The sequence below is a fragment of the Mytilus trossulus genome, chromosome 10 (assembly GCF_036588685.1).
Source record: "Mytilus trossulus isolate FHL-02 chromosome 10, PNRI_Mtr1.1.1.hap1, whole genome shotgun sequence".
Lineage (NCBI taxonomy): Eukaryota > Metazoa > Mollusca > Bivalvia > Mytilida > Mytilidae > Mytilus > Mytilus trossulus.
In genome coordinates this window covers 55,522,776-55,547,804 of record NC_086382.1, presented here as the reverse complement: position 1 = coordinate 55,547,804, position 25,029 = coordinate 55,522,776, and positions in this window count along the sequence as shown.

Genomic DNA, 25,029 nt, shown 5'->3' with positions numbered 1-25,029 from the left:
ATTTCTAGAAAAACACATTTGAAATCTGTTTAATGGATATCAAAGTTGTAATGGAAAAATCGTTCTGACATAAATGAAATAACTTCTGACTAATTGAAGTGGTTCTATCTTTATTTCTTAATAATGAAAACAGGGTAAACAATTTTTCACCCCGCCGCAATTTTTTGCCGGTCCTATGTCAGTAGCCTCTGGCATTTGTTAGTCTTGTGTGATTTTTGATTTTAGTTTCTTGTGTATAAATGGGAGTTTGACACATTCCCCATTTCCATTCTCAATTTTATTGTCGTTTTGTTCATAAATATGAAAAGGAAGCAGCTGGTTTAATATGTCAATTAAGGACAGTGTAGTTTGAACTTTGCTTGAAAGTTGTCTCGTTAACAATCACACCACATCTCCTTATTTTTATAGAAAATTTATTCATACGACTAAACACAACATGTTTGTGCTACAGATTATTTCCTTTTTACAGGAAATGGTTGGTTAAAACTTCCACAAAACAACAATTGAGTGCTATTTCTAATTGTTTTTCGGCTATTTTATGAAATTGTTTCTGAGTTGTTGAATAACGACTATCTTCATTATTTATCTACATTTGTTTTAGTGTTCATTGATTGGTAGTGCTTTTTTTAACACTCAATTAATTGTAATCATTTATTTGGATGGGCGCCAGATAGCTGTATCTTTTCACAATTTAAGTGTCATAATCATTCTACGTACATTTAGTATCTAACAAATGCAAATTTTTGTAAGAAAGAAAAAGGAATATCGTTACAAACTTATTATGTTTTACTATAAACAAGTATAAACAATGACATTGAAAACGAATTGAACAATTATGAACAAGTACTCTGGAAACGATATACAGTTATGTACATTTTCTGTTGAAACATTTAAATCCCTCCTTTAAGGTGGTACCTAACACTACAGGGAGATAACTCTGTAAAATCAGCTAAACGTTTTAATTACGTTGTGTTGTAAAGGAATATTAAGCTTCTCAATGATCAAAATTGGTGTTTGTCAAACTGCTATATAGCTAGTGTAGTTTTTCTGACAAAACGGTTGGTTCAAAATTTTTGATTCTTTTTATATTTTTGTTAAAAGATCAAAGTAAATACTTTGTCAAAATTTTATGAAAATTAAACGAGCCAAATTAATTTTAGTGAAAGTGTTAGGTACCACCTTAATCTTTACAATGAATGTTGATAAATAGAATTAATTGATAAAATAGAAAAAAAATCATGAATTAATGTAAGCTTGTTTATATGAGAGCTAGACACTTCTAATGAAGCAGTTATACTAATATTCTGGAATTTATTGCTTCTAAACACAACTCTGTCGTCTACAAAGGGAGAGCGATTTACGCCAACACTATCATTTTTTCTTTAATTGCCATAAATTATAGTCCAGAGGCATATGTCAATTAGACAAAGCTTCAGATAAAATTGTGCCTTCGCAATTTTATGAACTTTATGTACTGACATTGAAGATAAGTTTTCTTTGAAAAATAAACAAAATGAAAAGGGATCTTTGGAAATGAAACAAATTGCAAATGAGCAAATTATATAACCGTGTTACACAACAGTTGCAAAACACATGACAAAACTCGACAATGTTTGCCTCATATGTGCATGAATAGCAAATAACCATTCTTACATATACGCAACAAAAAACCAATGAAGGAAAAACTTAAGTTAGTCTCTTTAAGTGTTTCGTGTAAAATTCCCATTTTTCAAATGTGTCAAAAGAGCATCATCTTAGATTTCTAAACATGCACAATTTCAAATATTAGAATATATTTTATCACTATAAAGAAATAAAAATTGCATCGTAAAAAAAGTGCTGAAATTATTCAACTCATCAAGATATTTTGTAAGATTTAATAACCCTCGTTTAGAATTAAAATAAGTCTGTCTTGTCATCTAAGGTCTTTGGTTTTTTTTTATAATAAAAAGTAAAAACACAAAAATACTGAACTCCGAGAAAAATTCAAAAGGAAAATCCAAAATCAAAAGGCAATATCAAAAGTGCAAACACATCAAACGAATGGATATCAACTGTCATATTTCTGACTTGGTACAGGCATTTACTTATGTAGAAAATGGTGGATTGAACCTGGTTTTATAGCTAGCTAAACCTCTCACTGGTATGACAGTCGCATCAAATTCCATTACGTTGTCAACGATTGATGAACAAAACAAACATACTCGAAGAGTAAAAATGTAAAAAAAAGGGGTAAAACGGTCAATATTGTGTTATCATCCCAACATCACTATAAAAACAACAAATGTAACGAAGAAGCACAAAAAGGCATACATCAAATTTATCATTCTCATTTTGCTTTTCCCATACGACTTAATTTATCTATGCAAAGTCTACCCGTTCATGATAGAAGGTATTCATTACTGGTGTAAAATTGCGCGTTTGAAATACGCACAGGTAGACACACAAATATTTTTGTCGTATGACGGCACACATAAATGCAGAGTCACTTAAAGTAGATATAACAAAAAAACAGACTCAACAGTAAAAGTAATAATTATAATTGAGAGAAGGAATTAGTTAAAAAAAATACATTCACAATTCAAACAGAATGTCAAATAACCCTCCAAAAATTATTTTGATACAAAATATCCATATTATACTGTATCCCCTTAGTTCCGATTGAGCAGTTAAACAGCTATAAATTGAAACACGCTCATATTTGTTTGCCATTTACACACTTTAACAGATTTCAGTAAATACATTTCAATAAACTGATTACATCATACGAGTATATGTATAAGAAAGTCAAAATGGTATAATTTTACATTTTAGTTAGTTCGTTTCAAAACTAACTTTTGTGCTAAAAAGATAGTAGTGTTTGTGAGCAAAGGTGTGAAAAGTAAAATCACAACAATTACGAATAAAGAGGAAAATTCAAAACTGAAAGTCCCTTAATCAAATGGAAAAAAGCAAAAAGCTCAAACACATCAAACAATTGTCATATTCCTGAAATGGTACAGGTATTTTCTTATGTAGGAAATGGTAGATTAAACCTGGTTTTATAGCTAGCTAAAATCTCACTTGTATGACAGCGTAATAAAATTCCATTGTATTGACAACACATTTTTAGAAAAATTCCCTGTACCAAGTCAGGAATATGGCCATTGTTACATTATAGTTCGTTTCTGTGTGTATTACATTTTAACGTTGTGTCGTTTGTTTTCTCTTATTTTTTAGTGTAAATTCACATTGCGATAAGACGTGTCACGGTACTTGTCTATCTCAAATTTTTGTATTTGGTTTTCATGTTATTTTGGTTATTCTCGTGGGATATTGTCTGATGCTTGGTCCTTTTCTGTGAGTGTTACATTTCAGTGTTGTGTCGGTGTTCTCCTCTTATATTTGATGCGTTTCCCTCGGTTTTGCTTCATTACCCCGATTTTGTTTTTTGTCCATGGATTTATGAGTTTTGAACAGTGGTATACTACTGTTGCCTTTATTTTAGAAATACCGTTCATGTATTGATGTAAAGCAAGAGTTGATAAGCATTGTATTAATAAGATAGAACATTGATATCCAATAATATAACACAATATATAACATATGTCAGACAAAATAAGAACATAACTCACAAAATGTGATTAAGGACGACATAAATGTATTGGAAAGATCATAAACAAAAGATCAATTTACAGCTCAAGAAACAAGCTCCTCTATTGGAATTACATTTGTTAATGATGAAATTTGTTTATAGGCATTTTTCACTATTGTATTATGATCTATCAATGATACGGTGAAAATTTACACGATCTCGTTGATACAAAAGTAAAATCACAAAAATACTGAACTCAGAGGAAAATCAATTTGGAAAGTCCATAATCACATGGCAAAATCAAAACACAAAACGCATCAAAAACGAATGGACAAGAACTGTCATATTCCTGACTTGGTACAGGCATTTTCAAATGTAGAAAATGGTGGATTAAACCTTGTTCTATAGCAAATGAATATTGAAAATGAAAACAATGCCATTTCTACCTATTTCCTTATCAATAAATAAAATTTATGAGCCGAAAAGATAAATAATAAACTCAACGTAAAGCACAATACAAATATCCTTATAATTATATCGTCATTCAAGTAAAATCACAAAAATACTGAACTCAGAGGAAAATTCGAAACGGAAAGTCTCTAATCAAATATCAAAATCAAAAGTTCACATAACAATTGTCATATTCCTGACTCGGTACAAGAACTGTCTTGTGTTACATGTAAACATGGTGGATTTAACGGTGTTTTATAGCTATCAGGTCGTATGATATGAATTTAACTTGATGTGAATGTATCAAAGTTGCATAAATACATTCAGGGCCTTTGATAAATGTGAGATCAATGCAAACAATAAAATAAATAACCCCAACTACTGCATGCCTCCTTTAGACAATTGGAAACATTATTATTTTTATTTATATCTGAATAATCAAATAAGTAAATATTTAGGGTAACAAACAAAAACCTTCAGTAAGGATTTCGATAACACACTCACAGAGAAAGAGTTGACATAAGCAGTAGAGAGCATACGAGCAATTAGTTATAACCCTTATACTTTATAGTAGTATGCTTATAGGAGGACTTTGTCTCATTGTAAAAAAAAAGAAGAAGATGTGAACTGGTTGCAAATGAAACAACTATTCATGAAGAGGAGTTTTGATATGGCATTGATATAAACAAATAAATTTACTGTAAAGACTTCAACAATGCACAATGTATGCTATAATGTTTAGCAGAACAAGATTTGAATGTGCCTCGTGATAGAATACATGTCCCTAAGTATATGATGATACAACTGGCTGTAAGCTGAGGGAAATTACTTTATCTGCACGTTTTCTACAAAACTTACTAATGGTTAAATCTCAGAACAGTGTCTGACATTTAGTTGAGCTGGCATTTTATTTGCGTCACAAATCAATTTGAGTTTGCGCAAAAAATGCGAGACAATAGTATAAATAAAAGTAGCATTCATTTACTTTTATATAGCTTATAAGTGTCCTTCCAAGCAATTTCATTTATTCATCGTACCTAACACAAAAATATACCTAGGGACTTACTTTTTTGCGTTCACCGCACTTGATGTGTAAACTATAGCAAGTCTGCTAGAATGTTGGCGATTTCTAATATCTAAAGAACCACAAAAGTATTAGATATATGTATTATATTTATGTTTAAAAATTATCACAATATTCATAGTTGAATAACATTTGTCTAATGGTCATTTTTCTCCTAAAACTTGCACTTCATTTCTCGATATACGGAAATGGACAAAACAATGTTCACTTTTATATCTATTTCTCGCGTTTATAAATCATCAAGATTTTACAACCCTTAGGATATCAATATTTGTTTTTTTATTTGTTAGGGATCAAGATTAGACATGTCAAGATTACAAACACAAAAAAACCAAACCGTAAACAATGAGCTAATGTATTTTGTCAAATTTTTACTGGGTATGTACATGACGGTTTGCGTTTTATTCAATCTGCCTTCATAGGCACAGGGTACCATGTGACTTAATTCGTCTGTAAATATACCTAGTTTAATACATTGGTTTAATGGTCATTTTCTCCTAAAACTTTTCCTGCATTTTTTTATATCCGGAAATGGACAAAAAAACTTCTACATTTTTTTTTTATCTATTTCTCGCGTTAATAAATAATGCAGATTTTACAACCCTTAGGATATCAAAATTTGCTTTTTATTTGTTAGGGATCAAGATTAAAAATGTCAAAATTATAAAACCTCCCCCTGAAATACGTAAACAACGGGCTATAGTATTTTGTCAATGTTTTTACTGGGTGGGTACATTTTATTCAATGCGCGTTTTATTCAATTTGTCTTCATAGACAGGATACCATGTGACTTAATTCGTCTTTAAATATACCTAGAGACTTACTCTTTTGCTTTCACTGCACTCGATGCGTAAAATATAGCAAGTCTGCAAGAATGTAGGTGATTTCCAATATCGAAAGAACCACAAAGGTAAAAGATATATGTATTATATTTGTGTTGAAAAAATATCATTCAGATTTTACAACTCTTAGGATATCAAAATTTGCTTTTTATTTGTTAAGGATCAAAATTAGAAATGTCAAGATTATAAAACCTCCCCCCCGCAAAAAAAAAGAGCTATTTAAAATTATTTACTGGATGTTTACATCACGGTTCGCGTTTTATTCCATTTGTCTTCATAGTCACGGGGTTCCATGTGACTTAATTTGTCTTTAAAATGTTTTCTATGTCACAAAACAACAAATTTGAAATGATTATACAACAACTTAATGGGATATACTTTTTCTAGTAAAGTATCATTTTAAAGTATTATCTGTTAAGTGGAATAACTGTTACTTCAATCAAATGCTCAAACTTAATGTGTTGCCTCAAAGGATGTCGAAGTAGTTAATAATAATTTGAAGAGACACTCGGTACATTGTCATACTTATTACATAACAGATACAAATATGTTTTCATGAAGTGATTAATCAATTATATGATGGTTTAATTGAAATCTTTGTGACTACAAACAATAACCTATTTTAACTGGTTTGACACACACATTCTGCTAGTTTCTGTTTCTAACAAAATAAGTTAAATGGATTTATTCAAATAGAATATGGACTACTATAGCGCTATTTTTATTGCATTAGTATAATGTTCTATACCAAGAAAAGAGGCAGAATATACGTAAATTGGTATGCCACCGTACGACACCCCACCAGAGGGAAAAACAAAAACAAAACAAACGAAAACCATATAGAGCGCAGTATGCAGTCAGTAAAATTGACAAGAATATATATCATGATTATCTTATTAGTCGAGCTTTTGTATTTTCGTATTTAAGTTTGGAGTACTTTTTAAGTATTTAACTTCTGGGCCGAGCTTAATTTCTCTTGATTATCAAGTGATCACTATAAAAAAAGTCATTGTTTATTTAATTATTTTTTTAATTTATGGTATACGTGTCTATTAAGGAATCAGGACACATCACACATACTTTGCATAACGTATCAACTATTAGAATAACTGAGTTGTTGTATATTATAAGTTAATCTAATACGGTTTTAATATAAACACACTGACTTTCGTCTACAGACAACGTTGCATCACACGGTTTTTTTTTATTCATGAAAGATTACATTTTATTTTGATCTATACTTTTATAAAACGCGTTCTATCTTAAAAAATATATCTATTTAAAAATTGGTTTTAAACTTTCTAAACGAATATTTTGTCTGATTTCATAGTTATCAAAAGCACGAAACAAGACATGTGATATCATATTATTACCTTTTTCGCATAAGATTTTGGCCTTGTTTGCCTTTTTTTTTTACTCCGATCTTTAGAGGAGAAAATATTGTACAAGTGGTCAAAATACATTACTTAAGAGCAACATTCAGAAATAGAGGTCGATATACAGACTGGAGGTCAACATAATGGTCTAGTGGCAACGTAAAGTTCTTATGGCTACATATAAAACTAAAGATCAGCATATGGTACTAGATATCAACATATAGAACTAAAAGTTAACATACTGTAATAGATGGCAAAGGTCAGTACGATAGGGCAACATATAGAACCTGAGGTAAACATGTAATACTTGAGGTGAACATTCCGTATTAAAGGACAACATACAGTTCCGGAAGCACATACTGGCCAAGTGGCCAATGTAAAGATCTAGATGGCAAATAACAAAACTAGAAATCCACATACTGAACTAGAGGTAGAAAACTGTACATGAGGCCCATAAACATCTCTGGAGGGCAACCGAAAGGACAAGAGGGCAACATACAGTGTTTAAAGACAACACACAGTAAAAGAACCACATACATTACTAGCTACCTACTTACAGTACTAGTGATCAATATATAAAACTAGAAGTCAACATACTGTAATAGATGTTATTAATAACGAGTACTAGAGATCAAAATATAGAACTAGAGGTTAATATACTATACTAGAGGGGGACATTCAGTACTAGTTATATCATTCAAAACATTTTGGAATTTTGGTTCCTCAATGTTCGTCCAATTTATATAAGTGTTTCTTGTATTTAATATTTCCTTTTAACGTTTTTCTATTCGAACACACTGCTTGAGTACAAAATAAGCCTGGTATCTTTGATGAGTGTGTTTTCCTTAAATGTCTATTTGACAGAGAAAACCACGAATACTGAATATTAGTAGTAAATGTCAATGTAGTATTTAATTGGAAATCACGCATAAATAAAATGCGGTTATCTTCTAATGAAGATGGTCTGTAATTCACATAAGAAAGTTCAGATGCCGTCTTGATTTAATTGAAGAAAACATCAACTCGTGAAATTTTATAGATTGTTATACAGCTACGAACTTTAAAGCAAGCAGACAAAAGTAGAATGAAGAAACTACTTGCTAATTTAAAAGAAATTAAAGAGATTAAAAGATATAAACTTGTCATATGATTATCATAGTGATGCGAAATGAACAAAGGTGATGTTCTTTGCAAGATTTTGTAAATTTGAATTTTTTTTCTACAATCATGACTTAGTTCTCAATAAATGATACAATTAGTCAACGTTTTGTATACATATACTTTAGGATTCTAAAATTGAAAAAAGATAACAAAATTGTTTATATGGGGACGAAGTCCACAATTACGGTAGAAAATTAAATCAAAAATCAAAAAAAATCAGGAAAATTTCAATTTTCATTGTACTAATGAACTTAAAATCATTCAAACTTTTTATGTCGTGTTTTGAATTCCAGTTTTCCTTTTCCGGTCTCGTTGTCATGAGACTTTGAGTTGTCTAGTTAAATATAGGAAATCAAGCATTATATATTTGTTTTGTTTTCTGAACAATAAAACAATGGTTTTGTTGTAGCGAGAGTTGATCCCCAGTTGGGCCTAGTCTGAAAGTTGTGAACAGATTACTTTATTACTTCTTGTGCAGAACTTTAAGAGTAAAACAAAAGACTTTTTGATTCGGTGTCACGTGTCAGATTTATTAATATTCACATAGCCCCACTTTGTTGTATAAGAGAGTAAATGGAAATGTCATGCTTCGTGAGGAGAAAGTGTCTGTCTCCATGTACAATAAAAAAAACTGTAATTTAGATTTTTTTTACTTTTGATCAGGTGTACTCGCAACCAAACGTTTTAACACAATTTATGTAGCAAATAAATCATGTTGAATCATTCAGTTATTTATTTATTCATTTCCAGAGCGATGATTTGACATGTTGACCAAATGATAATATTTTGAAATAACCAATGATTATACAGTAAAAATTTATTGAAGCTACAATATCTCAAAATAATCAGAGTTTAAGAATTCAAGACTTTAATTCAAACCTGTACCAGGAAGCGACATTAAAAGCCTTTTTTAAAAGGAATACATGTATGATGCCTAAGCCCTTAGCCGATACTGAAGGTCCAAATTGAACTTCTGTCTTTTTCTGTTTTGCCTCTAGTAATACACGTCAAATTTGTTTTACGTTTAATGATATCTTTTACTATCATAGTAGCAAAATATTTAAAATGCACAGCGCATGTAACGTTCACTTTTTGACATTTATTGTATTATGGCTATTATGGTTATTTTTGTTGTTTTATTGGAATATTATCGAAAAAATAAATCGAATAGAATAGTTCTCTGTTTCCTTTTAAGCCTTATTACCTACCATTTTTATATTGTAATAAAATTCCATTTTTTAAGTTGTTTCGCCGTGTTATTTAGTTTTAAAACTGATAGTTGAAATACAAAGTGTAATGAATGTTTTAAGATATTATCTAAGAACTTTTCATTAGTAGCAGGTGTGGGAAAATAAATGATTTTGACGTCTAAATTCAAAAGATGGTGTGTGTGCAATGTTATATCGATATTGCAGGAAAGATAGTTATTGCAAAATGTATCCCTCGGCGTAAGTTTTGAAAAGTATCATTCTATAGGCTCTTATTTATCTGTTGGTCATGCTTATGGATATATAGACTTAGTCCAGACAATTCCAAATGTAGATTGATTACATTAAGTAATGAGTTTTAGAATTGCATGTGATGTTTCTTTATTTTGAAAAAGCCTACTAATTTTGAAATCTTTTAAATGTTCTATTTGTGTCCATGGACTATAAAAAACTGTAGTTCTGCAATGCAGAAAAGCAATTAATTAGAATATTTCAAAAAGTTTAAACTATTTAATTATGTTAAAATGTATAATTGGATTTATATCTACCAATTCAAAAATAATTTTCTCAGACATGTCTGCTTTATTGACGACATAACTATTAGATACTGGATAGAAACTTGTGTTTGAGAATTCAATTATGTAACAAGAGTTCCAAAAAACACAAAATTAGAACAACATCGCTTTTTAAAAAAAACCAATGTTTTAATGAACATTCACTGAATTAACATAACCAGTAACACTATTAAAGGTACAACAATATTAAACACTACAGCATTGAATAAGATATGTACTTCACAAACTTCACATAGTTCAATAACACTTAGATAACTGACATTTCAAAATAAGAAAAGAGAAATTGACTTCCTTTTATTTTTAAATAGATATGTTAACAAAAATGTATGAAGTCAGAGCACGATTACATTAATTTTCATAAAATTGACATTATCAAGTAATACATCTAAAACTGTTTTTTTTTAGTTGATGAATGTGTTGTTATCGTGAATTCAATAACCGAAAGTGTAAAGCTTAAATGTTTTACCTAAACGTTCAATAGTAATTTGAGTGTTAGATCAATTGGAACACCAAACAAATCTTTGAGAGAGTTGTTCATTGTCAAGTATAGTCAATCGTGTATTCATTAAGTTGCCACTGCAATTTGTTTGCTTACACAAGAAAATCGATACTTTATAAGACATTGGCTGTTGTATAGTGTTATGAATGGGAAGGCATATGATAGTAAAAAATGAGGAAGAAAGTACAAAGTAGTTTGCGCTGGTTAAAAAATCCTATGAAATATTCTATAAAAAGAAGATATTGTATGACTGTCAATGTGACACTAGTTTTTATCCACCAGAAACCAAATGAAGTAAATGTATCATGGAGCAACGATAGGCATTCAACGGCCTTTCTAAAAGAGCAAACATATGCAGTTAATAACCATTTGAACGAGATTACATTTTACAGGAACATACTATTTATTGCTGTAGACAGAAAACATATACAGATTGCATATTTTGAAAATGAAATATAGATTAATCTATACACAAGTAACTGGTTTTGTCACAATTTTTTATACAAAACTAGGAAAAACATTAATCACAAAATGGTTATGGTGTTTGATGTGGTATATGGCTACAGCACATAAGACGCGGCGAATATAGTGTTCATATACTGCACTGCGGTTATTCCAATCAACATAGATCTTTTTATTTTCAAGGGGCAATTTGTAAATACTGAACTAATCTAAGGGCAAAATTGAAATCACACCTTGAGATTGATAATAGATTGCGAATTGAAGCCAGTAAAAAAAAATAGCAATTAAATATAAAGTCAATATCGAAAAAGACATTTACATCCCAAAATGGATTTTTGTGGCATAGGAAATAAGACTACACATTGAACACTTCTAATCATTTAATTAATTCGTTCATTATGTTTAAAAAAAATAGTTTTCTTTTTCATTACTTTTCTACCTTGCTACATTTCAGTCCTCCTTTCAAATCTGCATTACCGTTTCAAGTTGCCTGCATTGTGTATTAAAAGTGTCTAAAGAAATTTCAATACAGCCTCAATTTTAATATATATATTGTCTTTAATATTCAGATATGACCCAACTTGAAAGCTTTATCTAAAATGAAGTTATATTATAAGATATATCACACATCGATTCTAAAGTGTTAAAACTATATTTATGTAAGGATTTGGTACATTTCTATTATGACCATAACGTATAAAAATGTAAATGGAAATGGGGAATGTGCCAAAGAGACAACAACCCGACCATAGAGCAGACAACAGCAGAAGTTCTTCAATGCAACGAGAAATTCCCGCACCCGGAGGCGTCCTACAGCTGGCCCCTAAACAAATATATACTAGTTCAGTGTGTATTAAAAAAAATAATGACACGTTTATGACGTCAGTATGACCTTACAATTGATCTAAAAGGTTCAGATTATAAAAGTATTCATAATGATTTATCAATAAAATCAACAACATGTTTCTAAGGTTTGAATTCTTTCAGTTCAATGTTTGCAATGAACGTGATAATAAACTTCTCCTGTTATTGTTCATAATATGTTTACGGCATTTTTTTTCTCTCAAAATTTGATATCAAAATACTATACAGGTAATCACATGAACAACACAATGGGTGCTACAGGTTGAGCAGGATCTGCTTACCATTCGGAAAGAAATTATCAGTGTCTATTTATGCCGTGAAATCCTTGTCCATGCATATATATCTTATTCCGGATAATTCTTGGGATTTCCATGATACATGCATTATAGAACGTGCTTAACAATTAATGCAATCGGTCTCATTTTATTTTAAGGGGTTCATTCGATTTCAAATTGTTTTTAAAACTTAAAAAAAAAAGTTTTAATTATCCTTTATGAGTTGAAAACGATATGCATCCTATAAATTTAATGAGATAACACAAAAAAAAACCCAACACAAAATACATTTGAAATAATAAGGTCAATCAAAAAAACTTACTCAATATAATCAGATAAAACAAATGTCCTACTTTCTTCAGCTTAATTCAGTGTGTCAGTATAGCATTATTACCAAACAACATTTGTGAAATTTGATAAGAATTAACGAAGGAACGTTTTTAATTAAAGTAATGAAGTTCAGATGCTTCTATATATGATCTAATTGAGAAATGAAGGTAAAATAATTCAAAAAAGCATCTTACAGAGTTACAGACCTAACAAGAATAAAAGTTGCAATAAAACATAAGTTAAATTTAGAAGATCGTTAAACCCTTTTATATCTAGACCAAAATGCTATTGATTACATATACATGTATAAAATGTATCTTTTATGCAATTTTCGAGAATTTGCAAGTTGTTTTTCAATGTTATGCAATTCCAATTATTGGTTCTAACTTTCGTATTTTAGTATAAGCACAAAGAAAAGGCTAAATATATGTTATAGTTTTAAATGATAAAAATTCAAATAAAAACGAAATGATTGAGGGTTAACAGCAAAAAGTAAAATCACAAAAAGACATAAGAGAATATCTAACTGAAACAACCATTTTTGGAGTCTCGATCAGCAAGTTAAATTGTAGAAGAAAATTGTCGGAAAATCGTTGTTTAAAGCCATGCTATAATGAAACATTTCACCGAAATACTGATACAAATAGTATACATTGTTGTACCTCTGTTGATAATTTCCCGAATTTCTCCAGAAGGCTGGTTTATATAGTATTGTGTTGGTGTATCATGCACCTTGTTGAATTGTGAAATATTCTTTACTAAATGTAAATTAACAATGTCGCTTTTTGCAAGGAATGAGTGATACAGGTAAAGTAATTTCTTTTTGTCTTGCATAGAATTAACTCGGCTTGACATCATTCAAGCTAATCTCCTTGGTAAAGGTATATGATCATAAGGTTAGTTTAGTGAAATTGGGGGCATTTAGTTGTATGTAATTTATTTCCATATATATGTACAGAAACATATGACCATATGGTATAAGCTTTAATCTGAAAAAATAATAAACGATATGTGTTTCCTGGCCAATTGAATTGAATGCAGGGGAACAATTAATTGAAGGTCAATTATTTGCTATGCTATTTTGTGTGTGATATTTGATTTTTAGAGTTGCATTCTAAGATCATTTGCAAATGAAAAGGATTCTATATAATTTATCGAAATGTCTATTAAATGAACATGTACTCTTTTTTTGCAGAGTTCAATTGTTTTAATGAACATTTTCTGCATTTGTCAATTAGATTTCCAATTAAATCTGTTTAAGACGCCAACAAATTGCTATTTATTGCAAACAAGCAGAATATCATTCAGCTTCGGTAAATTAGGTTAATGTTAAATTTCCGGAAAAGTTTTAAAGCAACATTAAATCGGTTTCAGATGTTAATTCACCAGCGTCAACAGTTGACAAGTGTCTACATTGTATATTCTGTATACATGTAACATGTTAAACTGGTCTTCATTCCAAGTCTAGACAAGATACGAATAGTAGTACCATAGATTACTGCATGACCGTCGTTATTATAAAATTAATGTCAAGTACTAAGTTTTTCTTAATACTAGTCGAAAAGATTTCTGACAAAAGTATAAAATTGGGAGAATTTTTTTTCATTAATCTTTTCTATACTACCAATCAGATAACACAAAATATTTGAATGAATTTCTTAGTCCTCAAGGTAAATGCAATACGGACTGTTAACAATGAAGCAAAATGTTCCTTAACCATTACACATGTCATGCATGTTCTTATCATTCCCAACACAAAACATCCAATGTTAATTGTCGAGAAACATATTTGCTGTTGAATTTCCATGTCTGATTCTATTTACAAAGCAAATTAAGATTCCTGAAAAATGTTTTATTGAAAGCATTCATAAGTATAAACGGACAGTGTAAATATCAGCTATGGGATTATCTTGAAGACACTATTGAATACAATGCTGATAATCACAGACCATTTCCTGTTTAGACATTGTCTGATAGATTGCATTTGAACGAACATTGGTCAGCGAGCTTTTAATTAATGTATGATATATTCTTCGTAAAAGATCTCTTAAGTAGTCATTAAAATTCATTATCTTTCATTGAGAAAAAAGAATATAACTTTTTTCGACAGTATTCAGATTTAATTGATAAGTTTGTATGTATAATCCATTACTGAAAACTTAGGAGAAAGTGAGCTGTAACCAGTTCATTTGACGAGCGGTAGAAACTTAAATGTGAAAATGTCTTCCTTGGACTTGGGTTTGACGCACTGTCGGAAACAATTAAAGCTGTAATTATTGTCTTTGTTAAACTATTTCAATAACAGGTATTCAAGGACGTATCAAAGTACAAAAAGGCTGAAAAATTATTAATAAAAACAAAAATGAAAATGCAGAAATTGTTGAAGAGTCTCTTTATTCTGATGTATGACTACGGATTAATTTGAATAAACAAAAACACTATTATAAAGAAGTTTCTCAGGATTAATGATTCCTATTTGTGTTGTTGCATTTATGTACACGTATAATGAAGAAATATTATTTATTTTAAATCTTAAACAACATAATTGTTGCATTTCACAGCTGTGCCTTTTTTAAAAATTTGTTATTAAAGTAATTTGCTGCTCAATGAAAATTAAAAGTTACTTCCCGACATTTACTCTGAACACTTAAAAACTAGTAAAAATATTATGTTGTTATTATTCGCTATAAGTTGACATAATTAACATCAATTGCGATGTCTGATTTTTAATTTGTCACGCCACTACAATAGTACGAGTGTAATTTGTTATTGGTTTTCAGTGGTCTGTATTCATGAAATTATATATTAAAGTGGTTAACGTTAACATCTAAAGAGCTACTTTATCAATGAGAATCACATTTATTACAACTGATGCTTTGTGATTATTTCAAGAAAATTGACTGCTATTGAGACAAGCAGGATAACAAGCTGTTTCATTTCTGATATGAACAAAATAGTGTTGCCTCCGTTTCCTGCTTTTAAGTTCGATATGAGTTGGATATGTTGACAAAGGATTTATGTTGTACTATATACAGTGCATAATGTACATTAGATTAATTATAATTTGTGATGATAGTAAAAACAGAATGTGTAGAAATAGAATATTTGTTGCAAACGAAATACCCACTGCATTATTTGATTAGGATCTGAGAATGAGCTTCGTTTCATTTAAGAAATATTTCTGAAAACTACCAAAGACCAACATCATATAAAGAGACATACACTACATCAAATGTAAACGGAGACTTACAAACAAACAATACTCTACAAAGATGTATACAAAACTGAACTAGGGAAACAAACACACAATGGGTGACGAAATTCTAACGTGCATCAGATTGTTTTTCTGTTCATGCTCTACGCAAAATGTTCAATCATTCATGCACTTAAGTATTGGTGGAAGTTTTTGTGTTGCCAAAAGCATTATAAATAACGACAATAAGTTACATATGTTGTTTTGAGATAGAAAAGATTAGATTGTGACTACGTTAAAAGGAATAAATCCATGGACACCTTTGGAACAGGTTACTGATAAGAATCATTTAAAAAATGGATGTCGAAAAACTTAAGAAAATATGCCAGATATACATACAAAGGAACAAAAGAAGTTAACAAATCATGGATGTCGTAAAACTTTTGACAATATTCCGGATGCATACATAAAGAAACAAGTAAACGTACTTGTTTTTAAATGAATATCGTTCATAAAGAAGTTATGTAAGATCTCCACGGCTGATTTGATTTAATGAAGTGTTGAAGGAATATACAATAAGTCAAGTTATAGTATGCTTTGCTTTACATTATAGCAAACATTGATCTATATCTACAACATCTAAAAAAAAATGCCTTGATTTATTTAGTTATATTGCTATAACAATCAGACAGAAAATTATACTGGCAAATAGTTTATGGATCTGAACAGACAGTACAACCTAAATCAACTACAGAATCAAACTTAATAACTATCAACTGAAATACATCCCTAATTACTTCAAAATATTACAGATCTGTGAACGAAAAAGTTGATGACAATAAACAGCAATCATAGTATTAAATATAGTATAAAGGTGACATGGCTTGATTTTTTATATTCTATAATAGTTTCCGTCCCTTTTCTATATATTTGTTCGTGTGTATGCAAACATTTGTTTTCCTATCTATGAGCTGAATCATGTATTCACCAAATACATGTGCTGAGAAAATAGTTTGTTTTTTCTAAACAACTTTGCATCTGAAATTTTTTCCAAAATTATTAACTGTTCTTTTTTTCTCCGTCTATTGAATATCAAATTCTTTATAAATTAAATCGATCACACTTTCTATGTAAATGTCCTATAGTTGAGGTTGTAGGGTATTCTTTAATTCAAACTGATGTCATTGAAGTTTGTTTAGGTTTGAAAAGAAAGAAAATATATTGTTCATAAAAGTGCTGTTCTAATAGAACTATGAAATGTAGTAGAATATGCAAATACCAGCTTTTGCCGGTTTTTTTCTGGATAAACATCAATATTTAGCGACCGTTGATAGACAAGGTCTTTCCTGTTGAGACAATGCTATGATAAATAGTTTTTTGAATGAAGAGTGGTCAGCAGTGATTAAGACGTCTATTATAAGCACTACTGTCTAAATACCACATTAATCAATACATCCGTGACTCTGATAAGCCTTCTTTGATATTTCTTCATTTTAATGTCATATACATTTCATTTTTAACTTTTTTCAAAACAATAGTCTTGCGATCTTTTCACTAATAGTTTATTCCATCGTATATAGAAAATTAAGAACAATCTTTAAGTCAATGAGATTCAAACTTTACCAGACATATATTTATTTCAAAAATACATTAACCAGCATGGATTGTGTCCTAATTCAAAGTATATACGGAAGATATACAAACTAGAAAACGATATATACCAAAGTTACTTTCACAATCACAAGACCAAAATATACTGCCAACGCCATGTAACTGAAAAACCCAATGACAAACAACACTTTACAAAACAATTCAAAACAGACATAATGGGAATTATATATGGACGTCATTGATTTAATGAGGACAATATTAGATAGGTGTATTAAGGAGTATATGCCGTTTTTTTAATTGTAAAAAAATTAGACATGTTTCAAAAAACAAACATTCTCTACCGAAGTCTACTGTACATTTGCTGCACACTGTTCTTTAAATTGATATTGATTTTAAACCCACCAACCCATGAAGGTACAGCTACATGTACAATAATAAAATAATTGTGAAGTGTAGCTTCTAATCACCTTTATTGAGATGATACTTGACTTTAAACGGTTGTAGTTGTATTATCAATTATATTTATCATATCTCATTTGAATAAAAATTTAATTAAGTTATAAAGAAAATGTATGAATATGATACATTGTGTATATTAGATACAGTTTGTTTATAGTAGACATTGTGCATGATAAATGCCTTGTCGCGAAGAACAAATTGACATTGATTGATGATGATCAGTTAATTTAAGGATTTTGTTGAATTACAGTTAATGATGTTTCACTAGAAAACTTTATTATTCTTCAATTCATATCATTTTTCGTCGATAAAAAACAAGAAAATATTAGCTTACATTGAGTATATTGACAGTGAACGTACATTTGTCAGTCTAGTGTTAACATTGTGATCTTTTGTATAACTTTTGATTAACATGAAGTGATGCGATAACATCCAATCACTGTCTGACATCAAACTGATTTGCTCCTATTATTACATTACTTGTGCATCAAGGTTTGATTTCTTCCTGTTAGATATGATTTAGTGATAGTTTGTCTGCTCAGACATATATTTTCTATATATATGTAGATGACTTGAATGCATTATTGAAAGTTATATTGAACCTGTTTTGCATCCAATGCAATATGTAATCAGTTTTTTTTTTCTATTTCACAATAAAAACTTCAAGGCATAAACTAGCGATTACGTGTGTTCATATCCAAACAAAGTCAGGTGTAATTGTTCGATAACGGCATTATATGATACCTTCTTCAATAAGTCTTTAAACAAAAACCAGAAAGTTGTAATAGCAATTCCTATATGTGTAGTTTATATCCCTCTGTTTTCGTTTGTAAACCGAACTTGTTTGTTTTTTCTCAGTCGATTAATAAATTTTGAACACCGGTATGATACTGTTGTCTGTGGTTTATAGATATAGGAAGGTAAATATAATTGGCAACTACACACTCTTGTTAATTAAATAAAACTTTGAACAATTATAGGTGACTTCTCGATTTCTTCATCGACAAAATGTCGAACGTAAACTTTTCAATGAAAGATGGCAAATTGCGGAACTATTCCAATGGAAATAGCAAAACGTCTTGATGTTTAAACAAAAACAAGAAACACATGCAATCACCAAAAATATAAAAAAAGTTAAATAATGGCATGTTCACATTTTTCCAACATTTGAAACTTCTGTAACTAGGTAATACATATTTGTATCTAAATAAATGATTTCCAGGTATTTTTTTTTATCATATTGTACCTGTTATAAGTTAAGATACGATAAAAAAGTAAATTGAAGCTCTTGAAAAATGATCAAATCAAAATGATTGTTAAAAACTGTCAACTGCAAACAATCTTGCTTACGAAAGCTTTTATATAAGGGGTCTCAACGGATTTGCTTTCACAAAGTGTATTTTTTTTCACCCACCATTTACAAACCCTCCATTAGGTCTTCGAATATCCTGTAATAAGTCAGAAGAAGATGGCAGTTGTTATCTAATAGTTCATTTCAGTGTTAGTTGCATTACCTTTTTTTTGTTGCACTTCAGTGTTTATGTTGTTTCGTTGTTTTCATCCCATAGTTGATGTTTTTTCCTTAGTTTTAGTTTCTAACTCGTTTTTTTCCCGGGACCAATTTATCCTATCGAGTAGGAGTATTCTAATGTTGCTGTTACTTGGTACAGAAGGGGAACATATTAAACTATCGTCTAAATGTTCAAATAAAAATGACGCTTCAACATGATCAAAAAAATTGATGGCAAATCATTCTGCAAAGAATGAGAGCTTTCTTTCCAATAATCTCATTTGATTTGGGTTCGAAAAGTTTTTTTGTGACAACCACAAAAATGGTAAATGACCAATAACTCACATAAAAATGCTTACATTTTGCATGGAATTCATTGTGTTACTAGCATGGCATTATATTATTATAGTTAATCAATCAATTCATATTAACTGAATATAAGATATAGGGTGTATAGCTAAACATATTGTAATCTCATTTTCTTTTTTTCTTTTATTTATACTATTAGACGTATCATATGACAATTGTATTATCCATCATATACAGGTTGTACTATACCTTCCCGATAGCAGTAATTTAGGTAGCTATCCACAGTTAGGTGTGTAGTTTCGCATTTTGGCCACTGTGGATCTTTCAGATATGAGAGCTAGTGTGCAATAAAATTAATTTTTGGATAGCTGAGTATTGGGTTTATATGAACATCTAGGTTATTTAATGTATGTAATATAGGCTGTTTTCTGTATAACAGTCCGTATTTGCATGTCCCTACTATACAATGGTCCGGCAATAATTGTAATGTTTTTTCCAACTTTTTATTGCACGAACTTTGTGATTGGGTTTTACGAAAAGACACCCATTTTTTATTTGATCATTAGGAATATTTATGAAAATAGCTTCTAAAAAGGTATCACTCAAAGGCATTGACATTTTAGTTTGATCCAAATTTTGGGGGGATATGTGACATGTTCACCCCCCTTTTTAAAATATTGTATTGTAAATAAATGAAGAATGTTGCCATGGATACACATAAAAGGAATTAGTTTTCACCCTTTTAACTCTTGAAAATCAAATCTATGGAAGATACTGATTACTCACATATGCACATGTACAACACAAACAGTTAGGTTAATGTATTGGAAATCAAGGAATAGGAGATGATAAAACATTTTGTGGCTCATTTTTTATTTTATTTTCTAACTGTGGAGTGCTACCTTAGTTGTTATTCAAACACCAATTGGTTTATAAATGTACTTTTTATCAAATGTACTTTTTATCAATTAGTATTATTCTACTGAGCTATTTAAAGTTTTCCAACTTTGAAAACTAACATTCACTTTTATCCAACCGATAGGATTTTGTATACAGGTAAATTATTTTTTGTTAGAGAAACGCCATTATTCGGCAATAGGGATAATTTGGATAAGATAATATTTTTGTTTGTTTCATCGATGAACACTTATTAAGTTATAGAACCACTATTTCAGGACCTGTAAGAAAGAACATACAAGAAGGTTGTTTATCTTTTACACAAAATAGTTTCTATGCATAAATAAGTAACTTTGTCAATTATATATTTGGGTTATTTTGGTATCAAATGAAAGCTTAAGAATATAATATTCGGGAAATAAGGCAACATTACAATAATTTTTATATTTTTTTTTATATCATACATCTCACGCCGGTCTCAACTTATCTTCATAAAACTACCATTTTAATTGTAATATTTCATTAATCACCAAGCACATCTATTGCCGTTCACTTTTTTTAAATGCTTGAAAATCGCGAATTAGTATTTAAAACACGTAATCGTCACTGAATTGAACAAAAACAGTCATCTAAACCATAATTAGATAAAGAAATTACAAAACAAAATAACTACCAAAGCACCTGACATAAAACAAACACATATACATTTTGCACGGTTACTAGTCGTGTGACTACTCAAACCTCCCTTTATTAAAGAATATTTTCATGCATTTTGATCCAAGACATCAATAGTGATTAATAGTGTCTTCCGAGGCCTGATTCTTAAACACACTGATTTGCAAGTCGTATTATTAAGTGGTCATTTATTACTCAACGTTGGATAAAATTAGATTCACTTTGGCGTCTGATGCTTAATTCACCACGAACCTTGTATATCGAGTTTAATTTTCAGCTATATGTTTTTAATCGAGTGGAAGTATATATCAAACACAGTTATATAACCTTGAATTGTCAATAATGTTTGGTATGTTACACATATATTGTACTCCGTTACGTTATAAAACCTTCCAAAATTTTAAGAATTAGTGTGAATCGTTTGAAGATGCAGTATTATACTGAAAAACACCACTTAACTACAAAACCGTAAGTCCAGTTTTCTATTACATAAACACACAGGTAGTTTATCAACTCTGATATAAAGCCAAAACAATTAGAAAAGTTCTTTTTAAGCTTGATTTGCATTGTATGATAAATTAAAAATATTTTTACATTTTTGGTTAAAGTTATTGATATAAATCAATAAAGTAGAGGTTATATCTCTATCTATTGCTTTACAAAACTACAAACGCATAGCATTATCATATATGTATATCAAACACACATTTAAAAACTTTTTTTTAAAACTTACACACACACATGCACAACTTTTAAAGGGATTTGATTCCATAACTAAGTTCAATTAAAATTTAAAAAAGAATCTAGATAAAAAACACATGCAAATGTTTTTTTCAGTTCATATTGTTGTTCACTGACATTACAAATATCTTATATGCGAAAACTTAGAAACTTGCATCACATTGATTTTGAAATTATTGCTCTCATTGTAAAATATGCTTCATTTGGTTCGCTTGTATCAGACATAAATCGTTTTGATATATGGTTATTGGAATCAGAAGTTAGAATCAGAGTAGAGTAAATTGCCCAGTACAGACGGTGCCAAGCTTATCGACTTTGTTATTACTGTACAAATTAATAATAAGCTACTGTAGGAGAACATGTTTGCAATAAATATATATAATTTGGTTTTACTCAGTGAACATTAAATCTTTTAATTGTGTTTTATGGATGTAAGTATACGTTCTTCGATAATAGCTTTCTTCAAATGGATATCACATCACCTTAACTCAAACACGGATGAGTACATCGACAGTGTTCTTACTTATTGGTGTTATTAATTTTTTTCAGTTATGCATAAGGACTTAAACTCAATAATGTCAACTTTCGTTTTTCAAAATGATTAACAATGTGTTTGAACAAATATTGCTTTACGAATCATTAGGGACATTACGCGGACAATACAACAGGTTTTAGTCTGTAGATGTAAAACGTCCATAACCTTAAGGGAAAAATGTCATATTCACTGATCTCTTAGGAAATGGATTTTTGACGGAAAACGGATATCTGCCATATGTGTTAGTCTGCGACTTAATCAACAAACAAAGAAAATAAATTGTTTGTATTGATATTGTTAGGTTGATTGACAGTTATAGCAGGCGAAAGTGAAAAAAAATAACTGGAGCTGTTAAAGCTGATCACTTTAATGTAACAGTTTATATAAGTTTTGCATGAGGATCGCGAGATCATCTCGCGGGTTTATCAAAATAACCTTGAAATATCGTAAAATACTTTGAAGTCTTCTACTAATAATTAACTTCAATACCATAGAAGATTCATAAGCAAAGTTTAATTAGTTGCCTCTTTTTATTTTTCTTATTTTTACCATTGGTTAAACATTTTTTAATTGCAGCTACTAACAAGAGGATATTACAATATATTAATCAAATATATTTAGTAATGAGGATAACTTGTTTCTAGTTGTTTATTGTCTATATTGTATACTAGTTACACCTTGTGACTAGTAAGTTTATATATAAGAAGATGTGGTATGAGTGACAATGAGACAACACTCCATCACAATTTGCAAAAGTAAACTTTAATAGGTCAATGTACGGTCTTCAATACAGAGCGTAGGCTCACACCGAACAGCAAGCTATAAAGGGCTTCAAAAGAGATAAGTGTAAATCCAAGTTAACGAAAAAACCAACGGTCTCATATGCCAGTAAAAAACAAGACCTGAAAAACCGTAATGAATTTCATCAACTAACGTTTGCTACTGAACATCAGGTTCCTGACATAGAATAGTATTGTTTTGTACATTGACACCGTTTTTAAATATGCATATTTGATAATCAAAGGGGAAAGTTGCTTGACATCAAGTAAAATATATTACATAACAATAACATGATAATCTGCTGTTGACATGAACCCTGTTTTCTATCATCAGAATACTTTACTAAAATACACTATTCTGACTTCGAGGACACTAGCACGGGCGTTGCATTTTAGTGGCAATTTAGTTCTGTAAGTATACTTTCAAAACTTTCATTTCACCTTGCCGAGAATCTAACTCACGACCTCTCTAATTTGATACATGCAAGACACAACAGATGCGGCTGTATAGGGTTTCTTTCAGGGCTAAATCATAACAAATGGGAACACAAATTATGCATACACAAGAAAGAACAACAGACAACATCGACCACAAAAATACATCTATTGTTGTATTTTTAAGATTTGTTTTTCTTTTGATTATGCATTTTCGTTTTTTGTTCGGTAATTATATTTCGACCCGCAAGAAAATCTATCACAGAACACGTCGTTTTGTGACGAGCGTACGTTAATCTTGAGATCCGATGGTGCCTTTTGTAAAAAAGAGAGGTGTTAAAATATATTTGTGGAAAATGGACAATTGATCAAATATGCATGAAGATATTACATGCATTTGGAGAAAGAAAGTTTTCAGTCTTTCTTCAACACTACAAAAAAGACTAAATGATGCCAGACCAATTTCAAAACAAAAGTTAGAATATGCAATTAGATTTTTACGCAACGTTGGATAAAATTAGATTTACTTTGGCGTCTGATGCTTAATCCATCACGAGTTAAATTTACATTAAGATGTTTTCAGTGAGTGGATATATACACCAAACACCGTACTATAACCTTGCATTATCCATGATATTTGGTAATTTATGCATTTTTCTTTTTGCCGTTATCAAATCTAGAGAAATATAAGAATTAAACTGAATCATTTTAAGGGTCAGTATAATACTGTTAAACACCACGTAACTTCAAAATCTTAAACCAAGTGTTCTTTTACACAAAACACACTGTCAGGTAGGCTAGCAACTCGGATGTGCAATTTAAAACACTGTCCAAATATCAACACAAATTCAGCAGTATATCCTAGAGCAAAAGAAACCTCGAAACTATATTTTGAAACTGGATTGGAATTCTTTGGTAATTTTAGTTTTAACATTTTTATTTATAGTGGATTGGGAAATAAGTTTTGCAATCTATATTAATCCCTTTCCACTTTAATTATATATGATAAAAAAACACATGACAATGCTTTGTTTTTAAAACAAATTGTGATATTGTTTTTCATCGACATAAAAAATTATCTTATATACGAAAACTTACAAACTGACACCACATTGATTTTGAAATTATTGCTTTCATGGTAAAATATGCTTCGTTTGGTTCGCTTGTATCATACATAAATCGTTT